Raw genomic sequence first — 15,165 nt, 5'->3', positions numbered from 1 at the left:
GTACAACTGAAGTCATATCAATCACACACTGTATTAAAAAACACCTGGAAGAACTAAACCAGCAAATGACAGAGTTTGAAGTCACACTCAAAGAAAGTAAATTCAACAAACTGAAGAAAGATAAAGAACGCTTCAGCCATGAGTGAGCCTATCGGTACACAAGGGATGATTATGTACAGAAGGACATCAACAGTGACCAGGAGAGTGATGCATCTGATACAAGTACTAACAGTTCTAACTCAAATAGGAGAAACTCATATAGGAACCAGAGAGGAGGACAACAGTACCCAAGACTGTATAATTGCAGACGAAGAGGGTGGGGCAATTACCAAGGACTGCCTGCCTACCAGCAGTATCCCTACGGACCACCGCCGATGATGGGGGGGGGTACATATCCACAACGGGCACCTGATTACGATTGCAACTATTACAGGCCACCTCCTTTTTTAGGAACACGTCCTGGACCCCGATGGGGCAGGAACAGGAGAGGCAACAACATACACTTGATGACAGAAAAACCACAGGACCCAAGCGTCTCGACGAGGAGAATGACGGGCTCACTCAGCAACCAAGCGTCAAAAAGCAAGAGGGGCAACTAGTGGTGAACCTAACAGAACAGGAGCTGACTGACACCCAGAAGAAGGTCCTTGAGAAAGGATTGCATTTTGATCCAACAAACAGGATAGACAAATTCAGAATCCATGGGGAGATGCAGGAGTTCATGAGGAAAGTGAAACTACGGGCTTTCTTCAAAGACAAGGACACCACCGCAGCTGAACCATCTGATACTGGATTACGGTTGAAATCAACATTCACTCCACCAGACATCACACTACCAGTCGAATTACTAACGTTCGAGGCGGCTGTGATGAGAGACCTGGGGGAGATGACCACAGATGACCAAACTTGTTTCGAGATCATGACCAGATTGGACAAAGAAGCCATAAGACAACTATCAACCAACAAGGATATTACTATCAAACCAGCTGACAAAGGTGGGGTGATAGCAATTCAGACCACACAGGCATATGACAAGGAATGCAGTAGACTGTTGGGAGACAGAAGAAACTATAAAATTTTACAAGAAGACCCCACAGAATCTTTACGGATCCAAATCACGGGAATGGTGGAAGAAGCTTTAGCGCCCCATTGGGTGTCCAAAAAAGAGGCCGATTTCCTAATCCAAAAATCACCATGGACCCCTTACTTCTACACCATCCCCAAGATACACAAGAACCTGGAACAACCTCCGGGTCGCCTAACAGTTTCAGACATTGGCTCTATACTAGAGCCTCTGTCTAAATTTGCTGATGCCTTCCTCTGCCCATTAATGAAAAAAACAGACACCTACCTCAAAGATACCAAAGCGGAACTTCAGCAACTAAAAGATCTGACCTTTGATTCTGATGAGCACCTACTATTGGGGCTCGTTGTGGAGAGCTTGTACGCAAGTTTACCCCATGACGAGACACTTAACATCATGGAAGAAATCCTCTTCAGTAATACATGGGAATACTAAACACCACAGAATCTCGTAATGGAGTACATCAACATGGCACTTACCAAAAATTTCTTCCAATATGGGGATACTCTCTACCTACAGAAACACGGGACCAGCATGGGAACACTTTTGCTCCCAGCCTGGCAGGTCTCTACATACATCCAGGTCAGCAGGACGCTCAACCTGACGTCCCTAGGGTTTCTAGAATAGTGTTTTCTTTCAACGAAAATTTATCTGAGATCAGATCATATCAGTTTCATAATTTTAAATCAAAAGTCAAACACGAAAGGTTTTCATTGCATATATCTTTTTAACTTAACTGGTGCTATGTAAAGCGCTCTGATAACCTATTCGGTTCAAGTTCGCGCTATATAAAACTCTAAAAGAAAAAAAAAAATTAGTGTGTGATAGCAGCTTCTTGCTCTTCACATTGTAATCATGCTCAATAAATACATCACATGACATGAAAAGTATAAAAAACAAATATCAAAGTATAACCAATAGATACAGCATAAAAACCCAATGCATTTCGGGTTACGAAGAACCCTTCTTCAGGGGTTGATGTATCAATGCTGTTTGAATTTCTTCAGTACTTTAAGTTCCGTGGCTTCGCACTACAATGTAGATTAAATAGTTTCAGCATTTTGAAATCGTTATAATTATGCTCACAAATAGTCACATAGAATTTGCACACGTTGAGAGAAAGCCCAGAAAAGGAAAAGGTTGAGAGGGTGACAAAAGTAGTGAGGTAATCGAAACTTGAAGAAAAAACTCTACCGTGAGGTGTATAACATGAAATGGTGGAGAACAGTAAAGTGCAACAGTTACCAAAACCAAGGTATCAAAGCGACTCCGTTCAGCTCCTATATGCTTGCACAATTGAAAACGACTGTGGCCCGTGAGTATCAGATTCAGTGTGCTCAAGAACTAAAAAAATTCTAGAGTTCTATGAAAGTTGCGTGTGGCGAGGTAGGAGAGAGCATGCTATGTGTGCTTTCTTGTACAACGGACCTTACCTGTTTGAGACGAAAACTCCATTCAAGAAAGGTATATCTATGACCGCTTTCAAAGATCACTCTGTTAAGAAGGTTATAATACAGTGTAAGGGGTGGACTTTGTTCGAGAATATAAGAAACCAAGTCAGGTCCCTTTTATATAAAATCCCCCTCTTACCGGATCATAGACTGTGGTGTTTCCAGTTTACTAGAGAGTAACTCCGACTGCTCCCCACCACGCTGATATGTGTACTAGAGGGAAAAAGGACATTCCCCCGTCATTATTTGAGTCTTACGCATGGTGAATAAAGATTGCCGAACACAACGAGGTGTGAGCGCCTACCTTGGTTCCCCAGCTCCGCGTCTCGTACGTGCTAAACGTGACAGAAATCATTCCGGTGTAAATATCCTGTTTATCTCGCGGCCCCTTTTAAAGTGCCACGTGTTCAAAGAAAACTTTATGCAGTACGATTTTTAACCGCAAACAGTACAAACCAAGCCTGTACTCCCAATGAAAAATACCAGAAAGGTCACTATAAGTTCAAAAAGAAGTGTAATATAAGAAAAGGGGTAAGATGGAAATAATAAAAAAGCAGTATGTGCAAATTCTTTACAATCAGAAGGTGAGGTAAAGGTCAAATACATTGGCCATTTCAAAAATATGACAGCGTCTGTATACAAGATATTCCATGAACCTAATCATCATGTTTGATAAACATCAAAATGTCGTTCAACATGGTGTACAACTTAAATCATAGAAAGCACAGTAATTCATACTGGTCATTTAAACTCCAGGGTTCATTGTGTCCAGAAATTTTATCCAGAAAGCTTCCCTTCTAGAGAGTTGTGTGTGATAGTCTTTGCCATTAACGGGATCGATTTTCTCTAGCACTGTAAACCTGATTTGGGGGATGCTATGAGACTGTTCTAGCCAATGTGTAGCTAGACTGGATGACATTTGACGATTCCGTATGGTGCTCTTATGTTCGATAATTTGTGTCTTAATCTTCCTGGTCGTTCTCCCTACATATACTAATCCACATGGACATCGTATAGCATAAACTACTCCTGTGGAGTTACAATCAGTGTTGTGTTTGAGTTTAATGAGTTTAATGAGTTTTCCTGTTCTAGGATGTGCAAAAGTGTTCCCCACTATCAATGCTGGCTCCACCTCCTGCCGGGCGACTGATGGCCCTTTGCCTGCCAGGGACAATACTGGCTCTGCCTCCTGCTGGGTGGCTGAAGACCCTGCCCTGCACAGTTAATAGACCAGGTGCCTCGGCCTGGCAACACCCACAACAAACCCAGGATGGGGGAAATCTCCCTGCATGGACAAAGGGATCAAAGCAGAAAAGGGGTATAAGAGAAGGACCCCTGAACCAAAGAATTTGATCACTTCTGACAAGGAAACCTGTACCAAGGACCAGAAGCCTGCTGATCCAAGGACTTGCCTACCCCTTCTGCCAGTGTGCTGTTTGCTGGGGGGAATCCTGCAGTTACTTCTTTATTTCTGCCAAGGAACCAGGAGAGAGGACCTGAGTGTGTATTCTCAAGCTTTGCCAAGGAAATCTCCAAGGGCTGGAAGAGTGCCAGCCTCTTGTTGAAGTCACAGGACTAAAGGACTTCACCAATTGCTAAAAGTGCCTGTTGTTGGAACGTGGAAGTCCAGCACCTCTGAAGAACCCAGCAATCTCGATGTCGACGGCCGCCGCCGAATTCAGCTCGACATCGGGAGTGCAGCTCCAGTGTCCCGCACCTTCGACGCCGGCCGCCGGGCCCGATCCACACTAGTAGCGGAGCCGCTACCGATCAACTCGACACCGTGCCCTCTCGACGTCGTGAGCGCTGCTCACTCTTGCAACATTGACATCGACGACAACGCGTATCCTGCTTCGCCTCGTGAGCGCTGCTCCTGCCTGACACCTGTCGACGCCGCTGCAGATCACCCCGACTCCAAGGCCCGATCGACACCGAAGACTCGACGCCGGGACATCTCAACGCCGTGGATCATCGTTTCTTCATTTTCCAAGGTACTGTGTTGTGGGGGTCTGTTTCGACTCCGGGCTCGACGTAGCGCTCCTCGCGTTCTACGCCGAACCTTTGGAATTACATTTGCCTCGACGTAGTGTGACTCCTGTGGGGGTCACATTGTTGCCAAGAACTGTGATTTAAAGAAGAAGAGTTGCTTTTGTTACTAAAGACTGTGTGCTAAGAAGAAACTTCACTTGAACTATTAATTTTCCTTCCAAGAGTATTTATTCGGATTGTGGTATATTTTTGTCGTTATTTGGTCTTGTGCTAAGCCTTATATAAACATCCTTATATTATAATACTACTGTGTCGTGTCCATTTGTATTGTATTCACTTTATTACTGTATGTGGTCATAAATGCTTAACGCACTGCCTCTGAGATAAGCCGGTCTGCTTTGCCACGCTACCAAGGGGGTGAGCAGGGGTTATCTGAGTGTGTGATCTCCTTGCCCTGACTAGAGGAAGTGGGTCCCTATTTGTCAGAAATGTATACCTCTGCCAACTAGAGATAGCCAAGTCTAACATTGGTGGGCCAGCTGTGAGGATTTTAACTTTGCATTTATGACCCATGTGTAGTGATTTGTGTGCACTACATAGTGAAAGCAGACCATAGCGCAACCACAAAACTAATTCAGAGTGCTGGTGCTATCACAAGAATCGCTAAAAAATCCTCTCTTCGTCCACTGGAACCTGCAATACACATTTATAAAGCTCAAGCACGAGGAGGCATTACCTATGGGGCTGAGTTATGGGGACACACATCGCTACACACATCGCTACAGACTATACAGGTCGCAGAGAACAACTTCATTAGACAATTGGCGGCCCTCCCACCGAGCACTCCCCTCCTCCCTCTAAGAATGGACCTGGCACTGCGCCCAATCACCGAAGAACTGGGCCTCAAACCTTTGACATACTGGAGACGTCTGTGGAGCAGCCAGGATCTGGGCCACTACAGAAGCGAACTACAGGAGCTTCTTAGGTCAATACATGTGACTAAAATCCCATGGCTGAAGTACATTAGGGACATGTGTACGACCCTCGGAGTCCCAGAGCTATGGTGTAATCCGGAAATAATGTCTGCAAGGCTCCCGAGGAAAGAACTTTCCAAACTGTTTTACAGCCTTATGCTACAGAGATCTATGAGTTTAATGTAATGTGGCGTATTTGTATAGCACGAACAGTGACCCGGAGGCATCCCGGCGCTTGTACTCCTACCACAAGGGAACCCCTCCTGGCTTTTCCTTGTGGGGTGTCCACTCCTGGGCATCCCATGGTGAAACCAGGCATCCCTTGTGTATCAGGGGGCCTTTGTGGAGACTAAGCAAGCTATTGCCCAGAGTTGCAGCGTGGGACCCATGCTTAGAATCGGCACTGAGGCGAGAATATCCGGTCAGAGGAATTTAAGCCCGAAACCCACCAAGGCGGGAATCGAACCCTGGTCCCTGGCCAGCGTTCTGCATCAAGGTCTGCCGCTCTAAGCATTGAGCCACACTTCTCCACTAATCCGGGAAGGTTCTTTAACCGATATATTCACCAAAGCAAAAGACTCTTATAGTCCTGAGTACGTCTTAGACGCTATGTCCCCAGTGTATGTAAGAAAGATCTTTCTGCAATGGAGATACGGCTCTCTTCCATTGAGGTCCTTTACTAAATCTTGGGATGGTAACTCAGATCTGGGTAACTGCCCAGCGTGTAACTACAAGCTGGAAAGTGACCTACACGTGGTCCTGTTCTGCAAAGCCTACAGTAAAATTAGGAGCTATTGGCTGGTCCCCTATTTAAGGAACTTGGGCTTCCGAACTTATGCCCCAGCCTACAGAGTGCTTAAAACAGACCTAACAGCTCCAACTGTGTTTGTAATGGCGAAATTTTTGACGGCAATGTGGAGATTACGTGCAAGAATTATAAGGGACTCTAATGCGGCACGATCTATTAGTTCTTAATCTAAAATGTATTCATTTTTTAAACTGTAATTATGAATCCTTGAATTCCAAAATACTGAACCTATTTTTAATACTTTTAATGTTTTATGGTTGATCTATTTGTATATCTTTTATGATCTCTAACGATCGAAATAAAGATTATTTGAATTGAATTGAATTGAAAGCAGACCATAGCGCAGCCACAATCTATTTTGGTTGGATATCCTATTTTTGTTCTCCACTTTCCTGGAGCTTATTTTTTTAACACTGCCAGTTTTGACCATGAGTGATGCCGGAGTCACTACCGCTGTTGTTGTGGAGGAATTTGACAGAAAGAAGATAAAGGACTACAACAGAAAGCAATTGGACCATTTTTGCAAGCAGTTGAAAGTTCCTACCACAGGCCTCAAAGTGAAAGGGGATATTCTCAAAGCATTGGAGGCCTGGTTAGAGGCCAGAGATCCCTCTGTTCCGGTGGTCGTACCGCCAGAGGAAGGGGAAGAGGAGGAGCCCGTGAATAGGCCAGAGTCCTCTTCCGGCAGCAGTGTTTCCTCTAAAGGTCTTACTCCTGGAGAAATAGAAGACAGTGCGAGGGAACAAGCATACCAGATAGAAATGGCAAAACTTAAGTTAGAAGGGCAGATGGAGTTGGAAAATACAAGAAGCAGAAGAGAAGCTGAAATGGAGAGCAAAAGGTTAGATTTTGAAAGGGAAAGTTAGCGTTTGAACGTGAGAAAATGGTGAGGGAGATTGAGCTTAAAACCAAGAGTTTAGAGTTGAATCCCTCTGGTGGCAGCATTCCATCTGGGCCGCAGAAAGTAGGTTTTATTTTCCCAAAGATGTGATAAAAGATTTTCATAAGAATGAAGATATTGGTCAATGGTTTAAAGCATATGAGTTAGCATTGTCGGCCCACCGGGTCCCTGAGAAGGATTGGGGAGCGGGGTTGTGCGGTCGCTTTGTCAATGAGGGGAGAGATACCTTATTGGACATGCCTGTTGAGGATAGGATGTCTTATACTCATATGAAGGATGCTTTAATGTTAAGGTATGGCCTAACTCCAGAAAAGTACCGACAAGCCTTTAGAGAATGTAAGAAGTTGCCTGGTACTACGTGGGTTGAATATGTGTCATTTATTTGCAGAGCCATGGATGGTTGGGTAAAGGGTAGCAAAGTGGAAAGTTATGATGCTCTTTATGATTTGTTTGCTTGGGAGCACTTGTCTAATTGTTTTCCAGAGCTATGCCAGCACCTTATTGATAGCAAGATATCTAGCCCTAGAAAACTTGCTGAAGAGGCGGACCGCTGGGTCAGTACCAAGGTGGGCAGAGTCCCCAGCAGAAGAGTGGGGGGGACAAGGGTAAACAGAGGGAGTTTCAGAAAGGGCCCCAAAGTAATCCCCAAGGGAACCAAGGGAAGGGTTCCCAGCCTCCTGCCAGTGTCAATGCTGGCTCCACCTCCTGCTGGGCGTCTGAGGACCCAGCCCTGCTCAGTGAATAGGCCAGGTGCTTCTTCCTGGCTCCACCCACAACAGACCCAGGATGTTGGGAAATCCCCGGCATGGACAAAGGGATCAAAGCCGGAAAGGGGTATAAGAGAAGGACCCCTGAACCCAGAATTTAGATCACTTCTGACAAGGAACCCTGTAACCAAGGACAAGAGGCCTGCTGATCTAAGGACTGCCTACCCCTTCTGCCAGAGTGCTGTTGTTGGGGGAATCCTGCAGTGCTTCTTTATTTTTGCCAAGGAACCAGGAGAGAGGAACTTTGTGTGTACTCTCACGCTTGCTAAGAAAATCTCCAAGGACTGGAAGAGTGCCAGTCTCCTGCCGAAGTCACAGGGCTAAAGGACTTCATCTGCTAAAGTGCTATTTGCTGGAAGTGTGAATCCAGCGCCTCTGAAAGAACCAGCAATCACGACGACCGGACGCCGGGCCCGACCGACGCCAGCAGCAACGCCAGTGAGTGGGAGTACGGCTCTAGCTCCAGAGGACCTCGTGTCTGCACCGCTGCTGATCGCATCAACCGTGTGCCCTTCGACGCTGTGAGCGCTGCTCACTCTGTGCAACCGCATCATCGACGACGCCTGCTGAGGCCTGCTTGACACCGAAGGCGCAACGCCGGATCGTTCGACGCCGCTGATCATCGTGTGCTTCATTTTCCAAGGTACTGTGTTGTTGGGGGTCCGTGTGACTCCAGGCTCGACGTAGCGCTCCTCGCGGTCGACGCCGAACCCTTGGATTAACTTTGCCTCCACGTCGTGTAGCCCCCGTGTGGGTTATCCTGTTGCTAAGAACTGTATTGCCAAGAAGAAGATTGCTTGATACTAAAGACTTTTTGTGCTAAAGAAGAAACTACCTTTGAACTATCCCTTTTTCCTTCCCAGAGTATTTATTCCGATTGTGTACAGTTTTGTCGTTATTTGGTCTTGTGCTAAAGCCTTATATAAAAATACTTATTTTTATAATACTACTGTGTCGTGTCCATTTGTAGTGTATTCACCTTATTACTGTATGTGGTCATCATTGCTTAACACACAGCCTCTGAGATAAGCCTGTTCTGCTCTGCCAAGCTACCAAGGGGGTGAGCAGGGGTTATCGAAGGGTGTGATCCCCTTGCCCTGACTAGAAAAGGAGTGTCCCTATTTGTCAGAAGTGTATACCTCTGCCAACTAGAGACTGCCGGTTCTAACATTGGATGCAGCGGTGAGGATTTTGGACCTTGCATTTATGACCCATGTACAGTGATTAGTGTACGCTACATAGTGAAAGCAGACCATAACGCAGCCACAATCTAATTCGGAAGGATCCTATTTTTTGTTCTCCGCTTTCCTGAAACTTGATTTTTCGAACACTGCCAGTTTTAACCATGAGTGACAACGGAGTCACTGCCCCTGCTGTCGTTGTTGTGGAGGAGTTCGAGAGGAACAAGCTTAAGAAATACAAAAAAGATGAGCTGAAACACTTTTGCGACCAGTTTAAAGTTCCTACCACAGGCCTCTCGAGAAAAGATGATTTTCGTAAAGCCTTACAGGCCTGGTGGGAGTCCAGAAATCCCTCTGATGTGGTGGTGGTACCCACAGAGGAAGGGGATGAGGAGGTGCCAGTGAATGGACCTGTGCCCTCTCCCGGAAGCAGTGTTTCCTCCAAAGGTCTTTCCCCTGAAGAAAGAGAAGAAAGGGCGAAAGAGCGAGCTTACAACATGGAGATGGCAAGGCTAAAAATAAATGGGCAGTTGGAGTTAGAAAATGCAAGAGGTAGAAGGGAAGCTGATTTAGAGATCAAAAAGTTGGAGTTTGAACGAGAGAAGTTAGCTTTGGAGCGTGAAGCCAGGTTGAGGGAACTGGATATCCAAGCTAAGAAGTTAGAGTTGAATCCCTCTGGTGGCAGCATTCCATCCGAGCCTGCAGAAAGTAAGTTTTACTTCCCGAAAGATGTGATCAAAGATTACAATAGGAATGAAGATATTGGTCAATGGTTTAAAGCATATGAGTTAGCATTGTTGGCCCACCAGGTCCCTGAGAAGAATTGGGGAGCGGGGTTGTGGGGTCGCTTTGTGAATGAGGGAAGAGATACCCTGTTAGACATGCCTGTTGCGGATAGGATGTCGTATGCTCATATGAAAGATGCTTTAATGTTGCGGTATGGCCTAACCCCCGAGAAGTACAGACAAGCTTTTAGAGAATGTAAGAAATTGCCTGGTACGACGTGGGTTGAATATGTGTCTTATTTCTGCAGAGCCATGGATGGTTGGGTAAAGGGCAGCAAAGTGGAAAGTTATGAAGCTCTTTATGATTTGTTTGCTTGGGAGCACTTGTCTAATAACTGTTTTCCAGAGCTGCGCCAGCACCTGATTGATAGCAAGATATCTAACCCTAGAAAACTTGCTGAGGAGGCGGACCGCTGGGTCAGTACCAGGGTCCACAAGGGTCCAGTGGGAGACTCAGCCAAAGGTGGGCAGGGTCCCCAGCAGAAGAGTGGGGGGGACAAGGGTAAACAGAAGGAGTCTCAGAAAGGGCCCCAAAGTAATCCCCAAGGGAACCAAGGGAAAGGTTCCCAGCCTCCCCCTGAGAAGAAGCCAGGGGCCCCGACGGGTAAACCTGTTCATAGGGGCCCCCTAACCTGCTACGGTTGTGGGCAGGTGGGACACCGGTTTTACGACCCCCAGTGTCCCAAGAAGGATTCGAATGCACCGCCGCGTGCACCCCCCCGTCAGTTGGCGAGCGTAGCCTTGGGAGGGGAGGAGATGGTTGTCCATGGTGGGAGGGGTCCCGCAGAGATGTCCCTGGTCTCGCTAGGAGACATGCAAATGGTCCCTCCGCCCCCTCTGCCTAGTAACACTAGTAAATATAGGCAGTGGGTGACCATTAATGGCCATAGAGTGGAAGCTCTCAGAGACACCGGAGCAAGTGTGACAGCTGTCAAGTGTCACTTAGTGTCCAGGGAGCAGGTGGTTCCCCACGCATTCTACCCTGTGATAGCTGCCGACAACTCCCAGAAAGAGTGTGAGGTAGCTCAGGTTTCCTTTGAATGGGGGGGAGTTTCAGGTACTCTTCAGGTTGCTGTAAGGCCCGCCATGCCTGTCGACTGTCTCCTGGGCAATGATTTAGAAGACTCCCCTTGGGCTAAGGTGGAGAGAGCGGCGCACTTGAAAATGTTGGGTGTGCCAGAGTGGGTGTGTGCAACCACTCGATCCATGACAGCAAGTAAGGGTGTTGATAGGGTCCCGGAGCCTGAAAGTACGGCCCAGGACCCAGCTGTGAAGAGAAGAGGCAGGAGGCGCGGGAAACCGGCCCCCGTCGTTCCCGTGGTCCAGGAGGAGGTAGACCCCGAGGGGGATGCCCTGGAGCCCACAGGGGAACAAATTGCCGAACTGGGAGATCTGCCCGAGCTGACCCATTGGCAGCAGGACGGTGGTCCCTCCAGGGAGGAATTCTGTGCGGAACAGAAAGTGTGCCCTTCTCTCGTGGGCATGAGGCAGCAGGCCTCAGCCCAATCCTCAGGTGATCAGTCAGGGTCACATTTTGTGTACTGGGAGAACGACCTCCTGTATAGCGAGCCTAAGGCTGCTGAGCCTGGGTCAGCCCGTGTGCTGGTGGTACCCCAGCGCTTCAGAGCCTTCCTACTGGGTTTGGCTCATGACGTACCTTTAGCTGGACATCTGGGGCAGGACAAGACCTATGACAGACTTGTCACCCATTTTTATTGGCCTCAGATGCGTAGGGATGTAGACATCCATTGCAAGACTTGTCGCACTTGCCAGGCAAGTGGGAAAAGCGGAAGGAAGCAGAAGGCTCCCCTCCAACCTTTTCCAGTGGTCAGTACCCCCTTTGACCGGGTGGGTATTGACATTGTTGGGCCCCTGGACCCCAAGACAGCCCTGGGCAACAGGTTCATCCTGGTCTTGGTGGACCATGCCACAAGGTACCCGGAAGCCATCCCTCTCAGGACAGTGACGGCCCCCGTGGTGGGACGGGCACTGATGGGTGTTTTCTCCTGGATGGGGTTCCCCAGAGAGGTGGTGTCAGACCGAGGCACCAACTTCATTTCGAACTATATGAAGTCTCTGTGGAAGGAGTGTGGGGTAACCTACAAGTTCACCACTCCTTACCACCCTCAAGGAAACGGGCTGGTTGAGAGATTCAACCGGACCCTGAAAGGCATGATTATGGGTCTTGAAGAACCAATGAGGCGGAAATGGGACGTCCTCTTGCCATGCCTGTTGTTTGCTTACCGTGAGGTGCCGCAGAAGGCTCTAGGGTTCAGCCCCTTTGAGCTCTTATACGGTCACCCGGTAAGAGGACCTTTGAGTCTGGTCAAGGAAGGCTGGGAGCAATCTCCCAGGAAACCTCCCCAGGATGTATACAGCTACATGCTGGCCTTCCGGAACCAGACTCGGCGCTTCAGAGAACTTGCTCAGGCAAATCTGGAGGCCAGCCAGGAGGAGATGAAGCGTTGGTACGACCGGAATGCCACTCTGGTAGAGCTTCAGCCTGGTCAGGAAGTGTGGGTCATGTTCCCTGTGGAACCTTGTGCGCTCAAGGACAGGTGGAATGGACCATTTAAGGTTGTGGAGAAGAAGAGCGATGTCACCTACCTGGTGGACTTGAAATCTCCCAGGAACCCCTTGCGGGTCCTGCATGTCAACCGTTTGAAGCCCCACTTAGAAAGGTCCGAAGTGGGCATGCTCCTAGCTACAGATGATGGAACGGAGGAGGAGAGTGAGCCTCTTCCTGACCTCCTGTGTGCTAAGGAGCAAGATGGGTCGGTGGATGGTGTGGTCCTCTCTGACACACTGACCCTTGAGCAGAAACAGGATTGTCGCCAACTGTTGGGACAATTCCCGGATCTGTTTTCCTTGGTTCCGGGTGTAACTCATTGGTGTGTCCATGACGTTGACACCGGAGACAGCCCTCCTGTGAAGCACAAGGCTTACAGGGTGACTGACAAGGTCAGAGCGTACATTAAGGAGGAGGTCTCCAAAATGTTCGCGTTAGGGGTGATTGAGTCCTCTAGCAGTCCTTGGGCCAGCCCAGTGGTCTTGGTCCCGAAGGCTGCAGCGCCTGGTGCTTCACCCGAACTCCGGTTCTGCGTGGACTACCGAGGGCTCAATTCGGTCACGAAGACTGACATGCACCCCATCCCCAGAGCTGATGAGCTCATAGATCGGTTAGGGGTTGCCCGGTACCTTAGTACGTTTGATCTAACGTCTGGGTACTGGCAGATTGCCTTGACTGATGGGGCAAAAGAGAGGTCAGCATTCTTCACACCAGATGGGCACTACCAGTTCCGGGTTATGCCCTATGGGATGAAGAATGCCCCTGCCACCTTCCAGAGGTTGGTCAACCAGGTATTGGCTGGACTGGAGGATTTCAGTGCCGCCTACCTGGACGACATAGCAGTGTTCAGCACCAGCTGGGAGGAACACTTGCGCCACCTCCAGGAAGTGTTGTTGGCCCTGCGCAGAGCAGGCCTCACAATCAAGGCCAGTAAATGCCAGATTGGGCAGGGTTCAGTGGTGTACTTGGGGCACCAAGTAGGGAGCAGCAAGGTGCCCCCCCCTGCAACCCAAGATCGATACCATCCTGGCTTGGGCACCACCCAAAACCCAGACTCAAGTGAGAGCCTTCTTAGGTCTCACGGGTTACTGCAGGAGGTTTTTCAAGGGGTATGGCAACATCGTGCACACCTTGACTTCGCTGACTTCCAGGAAGGAGCCAAGACTTGTGATCTGAACTGATGCCTGTCAGACGGCCTTTGACACCCTGAAAACTGCAATTTGTACAGCACCCATACTCCAGGCACCCGACTTTTCTAAAGAATTTATTGTCCAGACGGATGCTTCAGAGCATGGCGTGGGGGCTGTTCTAGCACAGATGAATGAGGAGGGCCGAGACTTACCTGTAGCCTTCATCAGTAGGAGGTTCCTTCCCAGGGAACAGAGGTGGAGTGCGATAGAGCGAGAAGCATTTGCTGTGGTCTGGGCGCCGAAGAAGCTAAGACCCTACCTGTTTGGGACTCACTTCCGGGTTCAGACAGACCACAGGCCCCTCAGATGGTTAACCCCTTTAATGCGGCGCTTTTCCCTCCCCAGTGCTGCGTGTCCAGCAACTAGTGCTGAATGGACGTTCAATGAACGTGACCAGCACTGGGGAGGTAGCACTGCCAACGGCAGCGCTTAAGGGGTTAATGCAGATGAGGGGTGAGAATCCGAAGCTGTTGAGGTGGTCCATTTCCCTACAGGGGATGGACTTCACGGTGGAACACCGCCCTGGTACAGATCACGCCAATGCTGATGGTCTGTCCAGATTTTTCCGCCTTAGTGATGAGGACTCCCTAGGTGAAGGGTAGTTCTCCCCACATTTCAGCTGGAGGGGACACAAATGTTAGACCTGGCATCATTGGCATGAGTCTCTCCTCCATTTTTTCTGTTTGCCTCCTCTGTTTACGATATTTTTGCTGGAATATTGCTTTGGGCACTGTGCCACTGCTGATCAGTGCCACAGTGCAAGTGCTCCCTATGTGAAATTGATACATTGATTGGATTCTATGTTTGGCTTATTTGGTTTACTGTCAGTCCCTAGTATAGTGCACCAGGAGTGCCAGGGCTTGTAAATACAAATGCTGCTAGTGGGCTTGCAGCACTTGTTGTGCCACCCACAGAAGCGGCCTAGTAAAATATGTCTAAGGTCAGCCATTGCAAGACCTGCGTGCAGTCTGGTATTGTCATGCGGACTGCGCAAGTGCACCTACTTGCCAGTCCCTAAACCTTCCCTTAACTTCATGTTAGTCGCCCCTATGGTAGGCCCAAGGGCAGGGTGCATTGTAAGCAAAAGGTAGGACAAGCCTTGATGTGTGTGTCCTGTCCTAATAGTGAATTGCAGCCATCTTCGTTTTTCACTATTGAAAGGTTACCTGCTCTCCATAAGTTAGAATGGACTGCCAGGATTATTACACGATATAATCCTAGCGGGCTCGGGGAACATGGTACAATGTAAGCCTGGGCGTAGTTCGCGTAGCCGCACTCCGCGGAGCTACGCGAAGATGCACTTGCACTCCGCGAACTAGGCATAGCTCCGCGAGCATGCGTAGTAGCTTGCTTGACCCGTTCGCGAGCCATTTTTCGTCTTCGGGAGCGCCGTGGAACTCTGGAACCTGCTCGACACCACATCTCCAGACGTCGCCTTCCTCGCGGAAACATGGATGAACGCCTCC

Source organism: Lissotriton helveticus, chromosome 6 (assembly GCF_964261635.1).
Source record: "Lissotriton helveticus chromosome 6, aLisHel1.1, whole genome shotgun sequence".
NCBI lineage: Eukaryota > Metazoa > Chordata > Amphibia > Caudata > Salamandridae > Lissotriton > Lissotriton helveticus.
This window is presented reverse-complemented; position numbering follows the sequence as displayed.